This window comes from Artemia franciscana, chromosome 7, assembly GCF_032884065.1.
Source record: "Artemia franciscana chromosome 7, ASM3288406v1, whole genome shotgun sequence".
NCBI classification, from domain to species: Eukaryota; Metazoa; Arthropoda; class Branchiopoda; order Anostraca; family Artemiidae; genus Artemia; species Artemia franciscana.
Genome location: NC_088869.1, coordinates 37,330,639 through 37,351,108, shown reverse-complemented (window position 1 = coordinate 37,351,108; position 20,470 = coordinate 37,330,639). Strand labels below are relative to the sequence as shown.

The 20,470-nt window shown below is 33.1% G+C and overlaps 1 protein-coding gene across 5 annotated transcripts in view; it reads left to right on the top strand.

Annotated features, from left to right (window-relative positions):
* LOC136029228 (uncharacterized) overlaps positions 1-20,470 on the top strand; it is a 497,253-nt gene that overhangs the window by 3,532 nt on the left and 473,251 nt on the right. For all 5 annotated transcript variants that reach the window (XM_065707441.1, XM_065707447.1, XM_065707443.1 and 2 more), the window contains exon 2: positions 14,131-14,401. The gene's annotated coding sequence lies outside the window, so the exon portion shown is untranslated. The remainder of the gene's footprint in view (positions 1-14,130; positions 14,402-20,470) is intronic.

The window sequence follows — 20,470 nt, the reverse complement described above, 5'->3', positions numbered from 1 at the left end:
TCTATACAGGAATATTGACCCTTTGAAAAGTGAAGATCTTGGGAAAACCCTGCTTTGGTAGCTTTTGAAATATTGGAAAGCTGTTGATCTGGGACAGGTGAACGAAGCTTCTAGGGCCTAAAATACCTCATTGGAAGCTGTTTTTGAGGTCTTATCTCAAATCCTTCTCTAGCCTATTCTAAGGTGTAGGAAATGGCTTAAAGACATGCTTTTTGGAGTATTTATATATATATATATATATATATATATATATATATATATATATATATATATATATATATATATATATATATATATATATATATATATATATATATATATATATATATATATATATATATATATATATATATATATATATATATATATATATATATATATATATATATATAAATACATATATATATATATATATATATATATATATATATATATATATATATATATATATATATATATATATATATATATATATATATATATATATATATATATATATATATATATATATATATATATATATATATATATATATATATATATATATATATATATATATATATATATATATATATATATATATATATATATATATATATATATATATATATATATATATATATATATATATATATATATATATATATATATATATATATATATATTAGCAAGTAAAACAGTTCAAAATAGGGATGAATTCTCTTAATTGACAGTGAACAGATATAAAATTTTTTAACTGGATATTTCGAACACATATAGTGTTCATCATCAGCAGTAAGTTTTACTGCTGATGACAAACACTGTATATGCGTTCGAAATATCCAGTTAAAAGATCTTATATCTGTTCACTGTCAATTGAAAGATTTCATCTCTATTTTGAACTGTTTTACTTTCATCATGGAAAGGCAGTGTTGTCTTTGAAGTTATATATATATATATATATATATATATTTTATACTTATAATTCATTATAATGATAATACATTATAATTCATGATGATCAAAAAAATTAATAGATTCAACAGATTGACCCCTTTGCCAGGAATCCTTGCTGTTTTGTTTAAAAACAATTACTGCTGATGATGAACACTGTATATGTGTTCAAAATATCCAGTTAAAAGATTTTACATCTGTTCACTGTCAATTAAAAATTTCATCCCTATTTTGAACTGTTTTACTTTCGTCATGGAAAGGCAGTGTAGTCTTCGAAGTTATATATATATATATATATATATATATATATATATATATATATATATATATATATATATATATATATATATATATATATATATATATTATACTTATAATTCATTATAATGATAATACATTATAATTCATGATGATCAAAAAAATTAAAAGATTCAATAGATTGACCCCTTTGCCACGAATCCTTGCTGTTTTGTTTCATTTTTGATGTAAAATTAATTACTCTTTTCATTTGAGATTTTTTCTTTCTACTGTATTTAAAAAGCAACTTATTCCTAAGAAAATGTATCCTAAAATATATTCCCTTGCTCCCACCCATCAGAGCTTGCTGGTGTCTGAATCCCCTTGGAAAATTTTCCATGGGCCGCCATGGGCTATATATTTGCTCATTAGGGGGTGTTTGTAAAGTAAAGGGAAGAGCTTTTAGGAATGAGAGAAGCAAGTATTATTACCTTAATTACCTTAAATCACAGCTTGGAGTGATATAAGGATTTTCCATCCTTGTGATGCTCCAGTGATGAAAAAAGTTCGTCTGGTGTAGGTTGTGGTAAACTAGATAAACTAGAATTGTTTTTGATTAGTCTTTAGAATTTTCTAGTATTTCCTCCTGAGGGATCTAGCTACTAACCTAGGACTTAGTACATTTTTCTGAGGAAAAACACTATAATAGAAAAAAGTAACCTAGCACCATTGAGTTCCCCAATCAACACTCTTTCCAAATAGCCTAGACTGTAGAGTAGTTGGACAGCTAATCACCACTTCAATTGTTGAATGACTATGAAATTTGTTTGTAAAACCTTGGAAAGTAGATTGAGTATCAGTTTACTATTTCTATTCTCCAGAATGAAAATTGTAAAATTCTGGAAACTTCTGTAAAACATTCCAAAACAATTAATAATACCATTTCCAGATGTGGACCAGAAAATTTGGCTAAAATATTTGTTCATTAGGGGGGTGGGTAAATTGAAGCAGTTGACACTTAGGAATGATAAACAGTGTAAACTGTTTTTTGCTTGTTTGTAATTTTTTGTAGCCATGACCCTTGTGGCTTCATAGCATTAAATGTCTAAAATATCTAATATTTATTATGTGTACTGTTATTTTTGTTTTTGTATGTTATTTAATTGTTACTGCTGTGTGCCATGTCTTTTTATTGTTATGTGTGTTACTATCATGTGTTATAATTTTGTGTGCAGGTATTTGTATTTTTTCTTTTTTTGCCATGGCTCAAGGAGGCTTTTGTTTTGCAATAAATATCCATCTATAAGAAGTTCTTTTATAATATTTTAAAGTGGTTTCCAGAATTTTACAGTGTTTTGTTCTGGAAAATAAAAATACTAAACTGATTCCAGAAACAAAAATATTGCCTACTCTTTGACTTGTTAAATTTTTGGTTTTCTCGGCAAAGTTATTTTAAATAGCCTGTTGCTGGGTGTATATCTGGTCCCCTTCGAAGGAGCCAGAATGCTTTTTTAAGGTAGTAATTAATATATGTATGAATAGCACTAAAATATGCATTGACTGAAAGTGTTTATTTTCTGGCAACAACTTAATGACAAAAGCCGATCATTTACTATTGATTTCCCTTTCAATATAGTAATCAATTACTTTATGCAAATATAATAATCAAATATAAATATAATAATCACTGCTGTTGCAATTGTGCTCAACCCCCCCCCCCCCCCCCCCCAACCCCTATAATGGAACCAGATATTCCATAGGGTGGTATACTGAAGTTACTCTATACATCAATTACTCTATGCAAATATAATAATCACTGCTGTTGCAATTGTGCTCACCCCCCCCAAAAAAAAACCCAGATATTCCATAGGGTGGTATACTGAAGTTTGCTTAACCTGTAGGTTTACATTATTTTTAATTTGTAAGCAACCATACTGAAAACTTGTAGCCATAAAACCACTGGCCTTGCAGTGGGCAGACAAGTTAAAAACCTCTGACCAAAGAATCCACCTGACTTCCAGCAGCCAAATAGGTAAAACTTTCATGACTGACAAGTCAAATTATCCATAGTAATTAGTATATTTAAAAAGATCACTAGCCTAAAAGGTACACTGAGAGGTATGTTCAACTTAGCTGACAAACTAATTCACACATTAACAGATTTAACCAAATCACCTTCATTTGGCAATATGTTATAATTGTTGGGGGAGAAATAAGTGCAAACTTGCAAAACAATGCTAACTTTGTATGTAGTCTAGAGCTATGTATAGCCCCATTAGGGGGAGGGGAGGGGGCTTTGCTTCAATTGTAATAAAGAATTGAATGTGTTTCTTTTTTCCTATCTGATTTATGTCCTGTAAGTAATCTTAACCAGAGCAAGTGCTGCAAGGACTTTTGTTTTTATTGAGATTTGATAGGAATATTTTCCATTTTTTTTTACATTTTGTTTTCAAGCCAAATAGCTTCTTGTTTCCTAGCCCTTCTGCTTGCTTTCAAGGTGCAGCAATTCTTTTCTCTTTATCCTTTTTAGGAATACAAACACTTTGTATATTTTCATGTAGTTGATTTGCTTGCTAGCTAAAAGATAAATCTACAATTTGATTTGCTATTCCATGCTTTTCTCAAATATAATAATAATCACTACCATTGCTATTCAATACCTGCCACTGCTGCTAATGCCTGAATATGACCCTAGGCTGAAAACTAGATTTTTTTTTTTAAATGGGAATTATGAATCAACTGTTAATGAGAAACGAGTAAATGAACACAACTAGGAAACATAGTGTATTGTGTAGGGTTGTTTGCTAATGCTGTTATAAACCCAGTTAGTGCCAATGATGTATAAAGCTTTTGCGGTTTCTGGAATGTGGTTACATCTAAGATGTTATCAATGGTCCTATCTTCTCTGTTGGGTGTTGATACCTATATTTCTTAAATTATTTCTTGATATGCTCCGTATCGCCTGTAGTCCTCTATTCACCCTAAGATCAGTATGGTTACCCCATCTACCATTTAATGAAGCCTTGCACCCTAGATACAAAAACTCATTTAAAGTTTTCAATTCATTACCATTTACATTAGAATTGTCCCTGAATTCCACCTTGTCCCCAATTGTTGGAACAGCTGACTTATCAGCCTTTATATTGATTAAATAAAAAAACTAATTTTTTTAGCTGAAAGTAAGGAGCGACATTAAAACTTAAAACGAACAGAAATTACTCCGTATATGAAATGGGTTGTCCTTTCCGCAATCCCTCGCTCTTTACGCTAAAGCTTTTAATTGTTTTAAAAAATAGAATTGTGGCAAAGAGTCAAACTTTAGCGTAAAGAGCGAGGGATTGCGGAGGGGACAACCCATTTCATATACGGAGTAATTTCTGTTCGTTTTAAGTTTTAATGTCGCTCCTTACTTTCAGCTAAAAAAATTAGTTTCTTTTTTATTTAATTTCTGAACGTTTTTAAATTACTGCATGTTTGGTTTTGGCTCTCCGCACATAAATTATTAAAATGAAATTTATATATTAATTCTTTTTTTGGCTAAATGGCTTTCTCTTAGTTTCGATCAGACGATTTTGAGAAATAAGGGGTGGAGAAGGAGGCCTAGTTGCCCTCCAATTTTTCGGTTACTTAAAAATGCAACTAGAACTTTTAATTTTAACGAATGTTTTTATTAGTAAAAAATATACGTAACTTAAGAATTAACTTACATAACAAACTTTCATAATCTTATATTTTTATTATGTATACGAGGGGGTTTGTACCCTCGTTAATACTTTGCTCTTTGCACTAAATCTTAAGTTTTGTCCCAATTCTTTAAGAATGACCCCTGAATCAGAAAGGCCGTAGAATAAATAGTTGAAATTACTAAAAATACTTTAGCATAAAGAGCGAGGTATTTATCTCCTCCTAAATACCTCGCTCTTTATGCTAAAGTATTTTTAGAACCCCTCATATGGGTAATAATCTCTGTTCGTTTTAAGTTTCAATGCTACTCCTTCCTTTCATTTGAAAAAAGTTTTCATGTTTATTTTTCATTGTTTTCTTATAGTAATGCTAGAAAATCCTGCGCCCTTTTCATTGAATTTTTCTTCCCCCATGACAGATTCCTCCAAGGAAAGATCCTCCAACATAGCCCCCTCCCCTCAACCCCACCCTACTCCCACCTGGGGGAGTAAGTCATCCCCAAAGACATAGTTATTATGGTTTTCGACTATGCTGAACAAAATGGCTATCTCAAAATTTTGATCCGTTGACTTTGGGAAAAAATGAGCGTGGGAGGGGGCCTAGATGCCCTCCAATTTTTTTGGTCACTTAAAAAGGGCACTAGAACTTTTAATTTCCGTTAGAATGAGCCCTCTTGCGATATTCTAGGACCACTTGGTCGATACGATTACCCCTGGGAAAAAGAAAAAAACAAAACAAAAACAAACAAACAAACAAGACAAACCCGTGATTTGTCTTCTGGCAAAAAATACAAAATTCCACATTTTTGTAGATAGGAGCTTGAAACTTCTACAGTAGGGTTATCTGATACGCTGAATCTGATGATGTCATTTTCGTTAAGATTCTACGACTTTTAGGGGGTGTTTCCCCCTATTTTCTTAAATAAGGCAAATTTTCTCAGGCTCGTAACTTTTGGTGGGTAAGACTAAACTTAATGAAACTTATATATTTAAAATTAGCATTGAAATACGATTCTTTTGATGTAGCTGGATATCAAAATTCCATTTTTTAGAATTTTGGTTACTATTGAGCCGGGTCGCTCCTTACTACAGTTCGTTACCACGAACTGTTTGACTTCTTCATTGCACTATCAAATTTGGGCATCAGGAAAATTCTAGTGCAGAGGTTCAAGTCCATGTATACTGTGATGCGAAATTTGTATTTTTTGTTTGAGAAGGGTGATCAGGGATGCTATGTTTATTTATTTTGTTTTTCCCCAGGAATGATTGTGTAAAACCAATGGTCCTGGATAGTCAAGAGAGGATTCATTTGAACAGAAATAAAAAGTTGTTATGCCTTTTTTAAGCATAAAAAATGATCATACCAGAGCAATGCACCGTTTTTTGTTGTTTTGCGGTGCAAAACAGCAATTTTTACCCCTAAGTGCCACAAAGCTATTTTGTAAACAACAAAATGAAGTAATTTTAATAGCAATATCACCCAAATCAGTAGGTAAAAATGACAAGTAAGTCGGTAAAATCCATTGCTCCCCCTTTAACATTTTGGCTAGTGACGTCTCTGCCCTTAATGTATATGGTTTAATTAGCCATTGCTGTTGTGAATTCAATTTGTAATATACCAATACACACTGTTCATGATTTTAAATAGAAAATTAAATTTATTTGTGCAAAGACTTGCTAATTGTGAGAAGTATACAAAATGGATGTGCTGTGGTTGTATTCTACTTTCTGTGATCGTTATCCCGTCTACTTCCCTTGTCTTTACTTCTTTTACACTAATAAAGAAATGTTTTGTTTTTTTTCAACTGAAAGTAAGGAACAACATCACAACTTAAAACGACCAGACTTTATCCCATAAATAAGGGACGTTACCCCTTCCCTCACCCTTCCTCTTTACGCTAAAGCCTTAAAGATCTTTAAAAATACTTCTCATTCAAACTCAACGACCATTTATTTGGGCTGCCATTTCAAGAATTGTGTTAAATGTCAAACTTCAGCGTAAAGAGCGAGGATTGACGAAGGGGCAGCTCCCCGTGTACTTAATAATTTCTGTTCGTTTTAAGTTTTAATGTTGCTCCTTGATTTCAGTTGAAAAAACTTGTCTTTTTATTTATTTTTTGACCTTTTTCCAAATCATACCAGGCAATTAGTGTAAAATTCCCCCCGGAAACTTTTCTCCTTGCGGAAAATTCTCCCCTTGGAAAATCCCTCCTCCCCCTAAAAAAATTCATATATTTCCCAGTAACAAATACTGTGTGTAAACAATGGACAAATTGTGTAACTTATGGCCCTTTTCCCAGGGGCCCTTTGGGATCATGACATCCTTAAGGGCATATTTATTGGAGCTTTCAAATATAATGGATCAAATGGCTATTTCAAAATTTTGATCATGTGTCTTTGGGAAAAAAAGAAGCGTGGGAGGGGGATTGTTACCCCCTAATTTTAAACTTAAAAAAGGATACTAGAACTTTTGATTTCGGTTCGAATAATCCTTCTCCTGATCATCAAGGACCATAGGTTCGATACGATCATCCCTGAGAAAAAACTCAAATCTGATCTTTTTTCTGGCCAAAATACAAAATTCCACTATTTTATATATAGGAGCTCGAAACCTCTACAACAGGGATCTCTGAGCTGAATTCTGAAGGTGCAATTTTCATTAAGTTTATCTGACTTTTTGGAGGTGCTTCCTCCCTTTTTCGAAAATCGGACAATTTAGTTTCGAATTTCTCAGGCTCGTAGCCTATAATGGGCAACCATAAATTTAATGAATGTGATATATATGGAATCAGCGTAGAAAATAAATCCTTTGGTTTATCAATTGTTATAAAAACTCTGTTTTTTGGTTTCGGTTAACATTGGGTCGAATCGCTCCTTACAGCTCATAACCACGAACTGTTTGAAAAGAATGATGGTAAGAAAACTCACTCATTTTATGTCAGATATTGAAAATTACTTTATTCTCCCCCCTCTCGGTAGAGTAATCAAAGGATGGTTTCATTAATTTGATGTCTGAGATGTAATAGAGAAGTCGATTATACAGAACAGAAACCTGTCCGTTTCAGCATTCTCCCGATTTTCTCCGCATCGCATTTAGTTCGATGGTTTTAATAATTGAAGTGTATTTTAGTTTTGCATTTTTTTTCTCCATTACTCCATAACTGTGTAGTTTTATCCTATTAAGAATAACAGTAAATCAGTTTTAAACTATTATGTATTTTACAAAAGAAAATAGTCCTAATTACAGTTCGCTCTACCCCAGTCCCTAAAATAATTTCTCGGAAATGTTCCAAAAAATGTCCATCCAAAAGGTTGCTTCAACGATTGAATGATATTCCGGCTCGTAAACTGGGAATTCCAGAGTCCCTAAGCTCACGGTGCCCTGGATGACTGCTTGTCGCCTTGAGCCCGGCAGTGTTTTTGTATATTCGCACAAAAATTGTGTCGGAGTTTCAGTTAGCCTGGCTGATTTCCAGCAAACTTAGCTATTCTAATGTTTTTTATTAGATTATAAATGACTGATTGCTGCATGTTGATAATGAAGATTTTCTTTGTTTTTTTACGAGTTTTTTTTTTATGGTCGAATATCGTTTAAAAACAGGTTATTTTTTTTTTAGTTGCTATGCTCATTGTTTATGGAAGATCAGCAACTGACGCTGACAAACTTGTTTGGTTAGGATGATGTCTTCAATTTTTGTTAGTCTTAAAAAAAACTTGTTTCTGGATGGAACTGCAAGTAACACTAATTCTGTTGCCATTCTCTTCTCTGAATAGAGATGTAAAGCACCAGACTTTCAATTCAATCCCAGATGATGTATACAATTGTGTATTTTACTGTCCCAAGCTTAAAAGTTAAGGCTAAATTTGATATCTGATTGTAGAAATACCAAACAGTCAAGTGCCTTTATTTCTGAATGTAAAAGCTATACCTCACTTAGAAATGGTCTTAAATCGCTTAAAAAAGATACGGTATATCTTACGCGGGTATTGTTGACTATTTTATTAAAATACAGACTCGCTACCCAAAGCTGTACTTATTCTGATAGTATAGTATAGTGATGGTTATTGTCGCTGCTCTACGAATTTGTTGTTCGGTCCAATGTAAAAAGCCTGTTAATATTTACTTGTCAGGAAAAATATCAATGTGCTAAATTGATTTTTTTACTTATCCAACAGAGCAAATGATTTATAAGACTTTAATCACAATGAAATGACAGCATAAAACATGTTCTGTTAATAACTTGGAGTTTGCAGATCATACTCAAATATAATTATTTGCAATTGCCAGGTATTATAACAATTCTTCATATTAAGAAACAACCATTTCTTAAACATCAATTATTAAAGTAGATTAAAAAAAACGCTAGTTGGAAAATTGTGGAAACTACCATTTACAAATAAATTAACTCTCTTCTATCGCTTAAATGAATCTATGGCCCCAGCTCTCAAGTAAGAGCAGTTTGACAGTTCTTAGGACCAGCTCCAGTGTTGGCAAGCTTAGTGATTTATCACTATTTCTAGTGATTTTTTTTATGTCTAGTGATTTTCTTCTAGCTAATGATTTTTATTGTAAATTAGTGATTTTTTCCTAAATCTACCGCATAGATTCAAGATTAAGCAGAATAAATCATACACGCAGCTAATTAATAAAAAAACGTAAAATAGTGCTTCACTACAGTTTCTAACATATTCCAGATTAGCATTTATGCAAATATACCGCCTTTGAAACATAGGATTTGTAATATAGCTAGATAGATTAAATCGATTGTATTTTGATGATTGAAGCCAGTTGGGAGTAAGGAGGGGGGGGGGGGTGATATAAACTCTGGGGATCGTCTAATGGTTTTAATCTTTGCTTCCAATATCGAATCGAAACTCCAATAAGTCTCCAAATTCTCTTATTTGTAATTGAAACTCCCTAATAAGCGCATTTAACTTCCTATTCTTTAAGTTTTTGGATTTAAGTGCTAAATTCAGCAGTTGTGGTAACGAACTGTAAGAATGGAGCGAAAATAGGAATCAAAACTCTAAAAACTGAATTTTGATATTAATAGATATTTCGTCGGCTTATTATGTTGATTCCAAATATATAAGATTCATTAAGCTTAGTTTTACCATTAAAAGGTTAAGAAACTTCAAAATTTGCCTGTAAGAGGGGGGAAACACCCACTAATAGTGAAAGAATTTTAATTTAGATTAAACCATTAGATTCGGCGTGTTATAGAACCCTACTGTAGAGGTTTCAAGCCCCTGTTTGCAAAAGTGTAGTATTATTTTCCAGAAGAAAAGTCATGGATGCGTGTTAATTTTTTCCCCATGGGCGATCGTATCGAACTAACGGTCCTAGAGCATCGAGAGAGGGCTCATCTGAACGGAAGTTAAAATTTATGGTGTCCCTTTTGTTTGAATAAAAGTATCGGATGGCTACTAGCCCCCCTCCCACCTCCCTTTCCCCCCAAAATTGGTCGATCAAAAATTTGAGATAGCCATTTTGTTTAAGTCAAAAGGTTGAAAGGTTACTAAACTATACTTTGAGATTGAACATGACCTACACAGACCCTGAGGATAGATCTGAGGATGAAAGTATGCTAAGGATAATTTGCTAAGGATCTATATAACCATACGACCATATAACGATATATAACCATAACCATATGATCTATAAAAACCAGCTTCATAGCCACAAAGACAAAGAAGGGGTAACAGTATGCTTTGGACTTGTATAACTTGGGTTATATATTTTCACATTAGGAGGGGTGGGGGTAAGGTTAGGTTAGGTTACTTTACCCCCACACCCCCCTAATGTGCAAATTTATAGCCCAAATTATATTATTATATAAACTAAAGTATTATATTTTCACCATACTTTCGCATATTTCATTAGGATTAACATAACTTTACTTCTTGGGTGTGCTCCGTATAATTAACAAATACCTTTTTTTTATAAAAAAAAGCAATAAGACCGATGCTTATCGAAATATGTGTAGGATGGGATAAATTTTTTCCATGAAAATATAAAAGTCTATTTTCAAAATTGTCGCTGGTGTCCCTGCAATTAAACCAGCTCAACTAGAGTAAAAAGAAAATAGTCTCTATTTTTACTGGAAAAAACAAGTTTTGAATCCACAAGAAAAACAAAAATTAAAACAAAAATCAAATATTGGATCGCCGATAACAAATTTTCAGTGATTGGGGTATAATCGAAACTCCAATAAGTCTCCAAATTCTCTTATTTGTAATTGAAACTCCCTAATAAGCGCATTTAACTTCCTATTCTTTAAGTTTTTGGATTTAAGTGCTAAATTCAGCAGTTGTGGTTAACGAACTGTAAGAATGGAGCGAAAATAGGAATCAAAACTCTAAAAACTGAATTTTGATATTAATAGATATTTCGTCGGCTTATTATGTTGATTCCAAATATATAAGATTCATTAAGCTTAGTTTTACCATTAAAAGGTTAAGAAACTTCAAAATTTGCCTGTAAGAGGGGGGAAACACCCACTAATAGTGAAAGAATTTTAATTTAGATTAAACCATTAGATTCGGCGTGTTATAGAACCCTACTGTAGAGGTTTCAAGCCCCTGTTTGCAAAAGTGTAGTATTATTTTCCAGAAGAAAAGTCATGGATGCGTGTTAATTTTTTCCCCATGGGCGATCGTATCGAACTAACGGTCCTAGAGCATCGAGAGAGGGCTCATCTGAACGGAAGTTAAAATTTATGGTGTCCCTTTTGTTTGAATAAAAGTATCGGATGGCTACTAGCCCCCCTCCCACCTCCCTTTCCCCCCAAAATTGGTCGATCAAAAATTTGAGATAGCCATTTTGTTTAAGTCAAAAGGTTGAAAGGTTACTAAACTATACTTTGAGATTGAACATGACCTACACAGACCCTGAGGATAGATCTGAGGATGAAAGTATGCTAAGGATAATTTGCTAAGGATCTATATAACCATACGACCATATAACGATATATAACCATAACCATATGATCTATAAAAACCAGCTTCATAGCCACAAAGACAAAGAAGGGGTAACAGTATGCTTTGGACTTGTATAACTTGGGTTATATATTTTCACATTAGGAGGGGTGGGGGCAAGGTTAGGTTAGGTTACTTTAGCCCCACACCCCCCTAATGTGCAAATTTATAGCCCAAATTATATTATTATATAAACTAAAGTATTATATTTTCACCATACTTTCGCATATTTCATTAGGATTAACATAACTTTACTTCTTGGGTGTGCTCCGTATAATTAACAAATACCTTTTTTTTATAAAAAAAAGCAATAAGACCGATGCTTATCGAAATATGTGTAGGATGGGATAAATTTTTTCCATGAAAATATAAAAGTCTATTTTCAAAATTGTCGCTGGTGTCCCTGCAATTAAACCAGCTCAACTAGAGTAAAAAGAAAATAGTCTCTATTTTTACTGGAAAAAACAAGTTTTGAATCCACAAGAAAAACAAAAATTAAAACAAAAATCAAATATTGGATCGCCGATAACAAATTTTCAGTGATTGGGGTATAAGTCAATTGTGCCAATTCCGGAAAATACAGGGAGTAATCAAGGATTTTGTTCTATTATCTGCATAAAGATGTAAAAAGCAATTTTTCAAAATTTCAAGGGTAATTTTCTCCTGAGAAAAAACAAAACGTCAATCTAAAGGCATTTTTCAGCATCAAGGGGGCAATTTTACCCTCTTTCCGTAGGTGCGCCTGCATAGAACATAGTAAAGAAACAAAACGATTATTATTTACAATGATAAAGAGTATTGTAATTCTAGTGATTTCTATTCAATAATTGAGTGATTTATGTGCTAATGTAGTGATTTTTTGGCAGGAATCTAGTGATTTTTTCCACCGGGTGGCAACCCTGACCAGCTCTAACGTAGTTATTTAAATGTGCTCTGCTGTGTTACATTAAGCTATACGGAAGGGCGTTAAAAACTGAAAAATCGGTTTAGGTTTTTCGACTGCTATTGGCGAATAGTTTTTGGTAAAGGAATGTTTTTTTAAGGCATCTAAGATGCGGCAAAAATAACTTAAGGGTACTTATCTGTTTGCCAGTATACACTCGAGAATTTGAATCTACAGGTATGGGGTTGGAACAACTGAGACGCTTTGGATAGATCCAAATTCCGAGTGTGTACGGGCTAACAGATAAGTACCAACTTCAGTATCATGAGATACAATTTCCCAAGTTTTTCTGCGTGTGATAATAAACCCTTTAAGGAAAAATAAACACAGGAACTAAAAAGTGATATGAGAACTATATAAGATCGGAGAAAATGGCTTCAACCAATCAATAGAGTATGCTGACTTTAAGGGAATGGATGGACGATTATCCTTTGCTTTAAAAAATCATGTCTTATTGCGGTGGGGCGACAAACACTACGAAGAACGGAAGAGATGTCTAAAAATTTTGACGTTCATCATTTTGTACAGCTATCCAGAACCATACTAGACCGATTGTCACCGAGTCCTGCTCAAAAAGAGCACTTCAGTGCATCCCATGTATACGAAAGGGACTTTTGTATGTCAGTCAGCAAGAAGCATGTTCATTCCAAGTTTCCACAATAACTCCCTCTATAATACGGATGATCACGATAGGAGGGCCTGTGTCTCCCTAGCTTAAGTATAAAGCACATGAATGGAGTTTTGAGACATGTTGATTCTTAAACCAGCTGTATATTTAGTTGTATTTTTCCAAACTTTTTCCATTGCTTTGTTTTAATTACTTGTCATAAAATGGACAATAGTTTCGCACAATCTAATTTGATGGCATATAATCCTCAAAATCTTTCTTCCCTGGGAACAATCCTGGCCCCCTTCTCCCTAAGGGTCTGATTGGCGTGCACCTATGGGACTGCGGGTAATATTTTCTTGAATATAAAAACTTTATTGGTCAAGTAACAGTCGATAATTATTCATGCCCGATTTCCTTTTTATTTGTTTTGCCCCTTTGAAAACATACAGTCTTTTACTTCTATGAAAATATTAGGGTGTTGTAACATTTTTCCCCAAATTGAAGAATGTTTTGTTTTTTCTCTCAATAGGAACTATATCGACAATTCATTTCACCATACATTTCATCTTTATTCTGGATCCTTGAATTGTACTTACTATGGATTGTAGTTTATTATTAGGCTGTTACTTCCGTAACAAACGTGATAGAGTCAAATATGTAAGCTATGTGAAGATATTTCGGAGCTTTTCAGATTGTGAAAATCTGTTCCTGTATATCGTTTATTTATTAAATGTTTTTATTTACAGATATCCTCTCTGAAGAAGAAACCCCCTAGCAAAATCCGGATTTCATTTGTTAGCTTTTAATTTGATTGTGCAATAGTTTTAAGCTTGCTCATGTGTTTCCCATGTGTCTAAGAAAATCGGTCAGTTGAGTGATAGATTCTTCTAAGGTGTGAAGTGACTAATCAGGTTAAATAAAAAAAAACATGGGAAGAAAATCGAAACTATTGGATAAAGAACAAGATTTAGACAACATAGAAAAACCAGTTGAAAAGAAACCAAAGGAAAAGAGAAGGTAAGGTTCAGATTTCTTTTTGCATTTAAACAAAATCTCGCAAGAAACACGTTTTAATGTGAGACGCGGGCTATTCACGAGGACAATGACTTGTTAGTAAGGAATCGACTCCACCTCCAAATCAGGGATTTCTCGTAAATTTGTTAAGTTACATAATTGACACTTTCAGGAACGAACCTGCAGTCCAGATTGATGCAAAGGAAGATATTAAAAGATTATTATACTAATTAAATGGCCCTTGTGTTTCAGGAGTCGTTCTTAAAGAATTGGTACAGAAATGTACCAATAGTAAGAAGCGAGGTATTGAGGAGAGGGCAACCCCCTTTATATACGTAATAATTTCTCTCTCTTTTAATGGCACTTGTCTGTTAAACATAGCAAACCCAAGAAGTGAAGTTAGGTTAATCCTAATGAAACATACTAAAAGATGATGATAATCTAATACTTTAGAAGCAAAATTATGGAAACTACGCCAAAGAATTGTGGAAAGCAGGCCGGACAGAACGTATTATATTTAATGCCTAACCTAGTCTAACCCCTAACCACTTCTATATATTAAATAATTAATTAAATCATAGCTACATCGTCCTTTTTCTCGCTCAAAATAACCAAATTATAACAAATTCCGTCGAAGCAAACCGGTTATTGTTAGATTTTGCGCAGCATAATTCTTAAATGTGTTTTGTTTAACAGACAAGTGCCGTTTTAAATTTTGATGTTGCTCCTTACTTTCTGTTACAAAGCTTTTTTTTTATTTTAAGACTAAAATCGAAGGTGTAATACCGTATGACATGAAGCTTTTCTTCGAATAAATAAAAAAAAAAAAATTAACTGGAAGTAAGGAGTGACATTAAAATTTAAAACGGAAAGACATTACTCCGTGTATGAAAGAGCAGTTCCTTCCTCAACGCCCCGCTCTTTACGCTAAAGTTTGACTCTCTCAATTCTACTTTGTAAACAGTAAATAACTTTAGCGTAAAGAGCGGGCTGTTGAGGAGGGAACAGCCACTTTCATACACGGAGTAATTTCTGTTCGTTTTAAGTTTTAATTTCGCTCCTTACTTTCAGTTAAAGAAACTTGTTTTTTTAAATTAATTTCTGAACATTTTTGAATTAATGCGTATTTGATTTTGGCTCTCCACAAATGAATAATTAAAACAAAATTTGCGCATTAATTTTTTTGTTTTTTGCTAAGTTTTTTGCTCTTAGTTTTGATCAGACGATTTTGAGAAAAAGGATGGGGAGGAGGCCTAGTTGCCCTCCAATTTTTCCGTTACTTAAAAAGGCAACACAAATTTTTAACGAACGTCTTTCTTAGTAAAAAATATACGTAACTTATAAATTAACTTACGTAACGAACTTCCATATTCGTATAGTTTTATTATGTATATGAGGGAGTTTGTCCCCTCGTTAATACATCGCTGTTTACACTAAAGCTTTAATTTTGTCCCAATTCTTTAAGAATGACCCCTGAATCACAAAGGCTGTAGATATATTCTCAGAGATTCGTAATTATCTCTGTTCGTTTCAAGTTTTAATGCTGGTCCTTACTTTCAGTTGAAAAATCTTTCATATTTATTTTTCATTTTTTTTTTTTTTTAATAATGCTAGAAAATCCTGCACCCCCTTCATGCAATTTCTCTTCTTCCATGATAATTTCCTCCAAATGAAGATCCTCCCACGTAGCCTCCTCCCTTTAACCCCCCCCCAACCAGAAAATCCCCCTGAGAAGGTATGCACACTTCCCAATAACCATTACTGTATGTAAACATTGGTCAAAGTTTGTAACTCGTAGCCCCTCCCCCGGGGACCGTGGGGGAGTAAGTCAGCCCCAAAGACATAGTTATTATGTTTTTCGACTATGCTGAATAAAATGGCTATCTCAAAATTTTGATCCGATGACTTTGGGAAAAAAATGAGTGTTGGGGGGGGGCTAGGTGCCCTCCAATTTTTTTTGTCACTTAAAAAGGGCACTAGAGCTTGTAATTTCCGTTAGAATGAGCCCTCTTGTGACACTCTAGGACCATTGGTCGAAATGATCACCCCTGGAAAAAAACAACAACAAACAAACACAAACAAATAAACACGCACCCGTGATCGGTCTTTTGGCAAAAAATACTAAGTTAAGATTCTTCGTTAAGATCCTATGACTTTTAGGGGGAGTTTTCCCCTATTTTCCGATACAAGGCAAATTTTCTCAGGCTCGTAACTTTTGATGAGTAAGACTAATTTTGATGAAACTTATATATTTAAAATCAGCATAAAAATTTGATTCTTTTGATGTATCTATTAGTATCAAAATTCCATTTTTTTATAGTTTCGTTTAAATTTTGGTTGAAGGAGATCTAGAAGATCATAATAATGATATTTGTGCTGACAAGCAGGCTGTAAGCACAGCTTAATAGCAAAATAATGGCATTAGAAAGTGTGCATATTCTTTTTAATTACTCAACTATGGAACCGAAGTTCGGAGATTTCCTCCCTCTCCTCTTTTGCGTAAATTCTACCTATGCTTGAGATGAAAATCGACGGAAGAAAGCGCAGTAACTGCCTTGATAGTATCCCCATTTCTGTAACTTAGTATAATGGCTTTTTCCTTTTTTTTTTTTTACTAAGACAGTTAATCAATTCAATCCAGGAATTCAAACAAGAATTTATGGAAATTTTAAATATGGGGCTGCAGTCCATACAAAAGCGGCTTTTCTAACATAATAATCACGAGCCATTGAAAATACTTCTCACTTTTTATTAAGCATATTCCTTACCACGTCGTAATTGCCGCAAAATGCAGTTCTTTGTTGCACCCAATCATTTCTTTTCTTGCTTTTCGGCACCGAATAGGAACTTGCTCGTTTTTGCATCAAGTCACCCAAATTCCGCAGTTTGGATTCAGCTTGTTTTTGCACAAAACAGTCCGTAGCTTGTGCTTACCTCGTTTCAATACCGAGTCATGACTTCGGTTGTTTTAAAACCGATTCATTACTTAGCTTGTTTTGGCCCGAGTCAGAACTTGGTTTTCTTTTGCACCGAAAAGGTTTTAGCATTGGGATTTTTCAGTTTCAATCAAACTAGCCCCATTCCAAGTTTCTATGGCCATACCTTCTGTTAGAAGAGGCAGGTGAAAAAAAGAACAAATGAATAAATGAATAATTCGTTGAAGGCATAGAGCTCTACTAAGGCAACGCTAGATTTTTTTCCCCAAGGCGATGTTTCTCTATTTTCTATTTTAAAAATAATTTACTGCTCTTTGATTTATATCGTCCATCAAACAGAAACGATATTTTTTCTTAAATTTATTACAAGACATATACAAGGAGTTAATATTTCCATATGGTATTTTCAAAGACAAAATCTTATTCATTATTTTGCGAAAAATTTTGGTTGATTTTGCCCTTTGCTTCAGCTCATTGGCGTTCTGGAACTTACTGAATTCTTTTTACAAGGTCTAGGTTTTCAGTTAGGTACCAAATACCATTAATTTCAAACAAATATAAGCTGAATGACAAACTCTAATTAATTCATCCCGAAAATCTCAGCCGAATTTAAAGAAGGAAACGTTAAAGATCGTTTATTGACCATTAATAGTGGAATAAAAATAAACTATATTTTTCTGTGTCCTTCATCTATATTTTTCGCCCCTCATGTCCATCATTTCCTTTTTCGTTGTTGTTTTTGGTTAACCAAGTTAATTTTCGCCATTTTTATTACTTTGACGAGATGTATTGCTTTTTGTCAAATATATCCTGCTATTTATATGCCCAATTACGAATTTTCCGTTCGGGGCTCATGTTTTTTTTTGTAGTTTTGAGTGAATTTAAGTGAGTAAAACACCAAAGCGTTGTCTCTGAAATGGCTGAGAGACGAGTGAAAAAGACCTGAAAAAGTTTGTATTTCAAAGGTAAAAAGAAACCATTATCCTATTGTTAAGTCGAATTGTCCCAACAAAACAGAAGGATGTTGGGTTTTGACAAAACCGCTCCGAAGAACTTGAAAAATGGCGAGTGATTATTGCAAAATGCATCTAGCTGGAAACGTCTTATAGCATTAGTGATATCGGCGTTAATTAAAAAAAAATGTGCTTTATCCGTACACATTTTCACGGAGTAGTCCATTTGTGACGTATTCAATAATTCTTCAAGTAGACCTATGTGAAATTCCAGAAGCCTGGTTAAAAAGTTCGAGAAACATATTAAAATAGATGCAACTTTTAACTTTGGCGCCTGAAAACGTAATATATTCTTGTAGATCCTTCCCCTCCAAAAAAAAAACAAAAAAAAAAAAACATCTTACTCCTCTGCAAGATCTAGATAGTGGGTTACCTTTGTCAGGCGCCAAGTATTTATTAAGCTCCTTAAGGTTTAGCCATTTTTTCGGCATTTTTGTGTTTGGTGTGTCATGTTTCTCCATACTAGGGTTTTAATAATTCGAAAGGATTATGACGATTTTGTTTGTACCCGGTAGCTGAGATTACATTTTTGAAATTTGTTTTGTATTTTTCTTACATTAAAGTGGTTTTGTCATCATGGTTATTCATCTCAACCCAGGTGACATCTCTTGCGAAATTTTGAGGTGTTTTTTCTTTTTCCTTTTTCTATTGGTTTTCTCTAACCTTGTGATGTTTATCAATCACTTATAATTGGATCACTTATAAATCTTTAGATACTGTAGTCAGTAGCATTTTAGTAGAAAAATCTTTAAGTACTGGTGTCCTAAAGAACATTTTGATAGTTGTGTTGCTGATTTCTATAGGCGAAGTAAATGTTCCTGGACTCAATGCTTAATATCATAACTTCCTGGTTAGTATCTCTTGCTATCAAATTTGGTTATGGTGGTGTTTAGCTTATTAAGCTTTGTAGAAATTGTTGTTAGAAATTGGACTTCCTTTAATAATCAAATATTTTTGAAAATATTTAGTATGAAAAGACGTTAAATTGCGCAAAAAGCCAAAAACTGGTAATAGCAAAACTAATTTGTATATATTTTAACAAGGGATTACAACAATTCAAAAACCTTAAAAAAATCAAAAGCTTGAAGGTTGGTAGATATCGTTGTTAGAAATCGGGCTTGATTTGATAATTAAATATTTTTGAAAAGATCAGTATGAAAAGACAGCAAATTATCTGTGGTTAGAAGACAAGCGGCAATGAGAATCCATATATAGAAGACTGCCATGTGCCAAGTGCCGGGGCCAGGCGGCATGTTATTGCAAAAATATTTGTATTTATTTTAACACGAAATTTCAACAATCTAAATACTTTAATAAAGAAGACCAAAAGTTTGAATCTTAGTAGAAATCGGACTTGCTTCTGTAATCAAATATCTTTGGAAAGCCCAAAGTGTGAAAAGACAGCGAATTGTCTCAAATTGTCTGCGGTTAGAAGACAAGAGACAGTGAGAATCAATATATAGAAGCATGCCGCGTGCCGAGTGCCGGGCTCCTGTTACTAAATATATATATATATATATATATATATATATATATATATATATATATATATATATATATATATATATATATATATATATATATATATATATATATATATATATATATATATATATATATATATATATATATATATATATATATATATATATATATATATATATATATATTGTCAAAGACTAGCTGTTGGGGTGGCGCTTCGCGCCAACCCAACATTTCTCATAACATAAAAAATCAACATAACCAATATCAAACTGTTCGTTGTAACGAACTGGCTTTTTCTGCTGATTCCAAATATGTACGATTCATAAAGTTCGATTGCCCATCAAAAGCAACGAGTCTCAGAAAATATGCCTGAATTTTGAATAAAGGGGAAACACCTCCAGAAAGTCCAGCAATCTTAGTGAAAATCACGATATCAGATTCAGCATATCAGATAACTCCATTGTAGAAATTTTAAACTACTATCTACAAAATGCGAAGTTTTGTGTTTTTTTTTGCCAGAAGAAAGAATTTTTTTTCTTTTTTGCTTCTCTTTCAACAGCATAGTTGAAAGCTCCAATAATTATGGCTTAGAGAATGACATGATCCCCCACAGTTTCCGGGGCGGATAAATTTTGCAC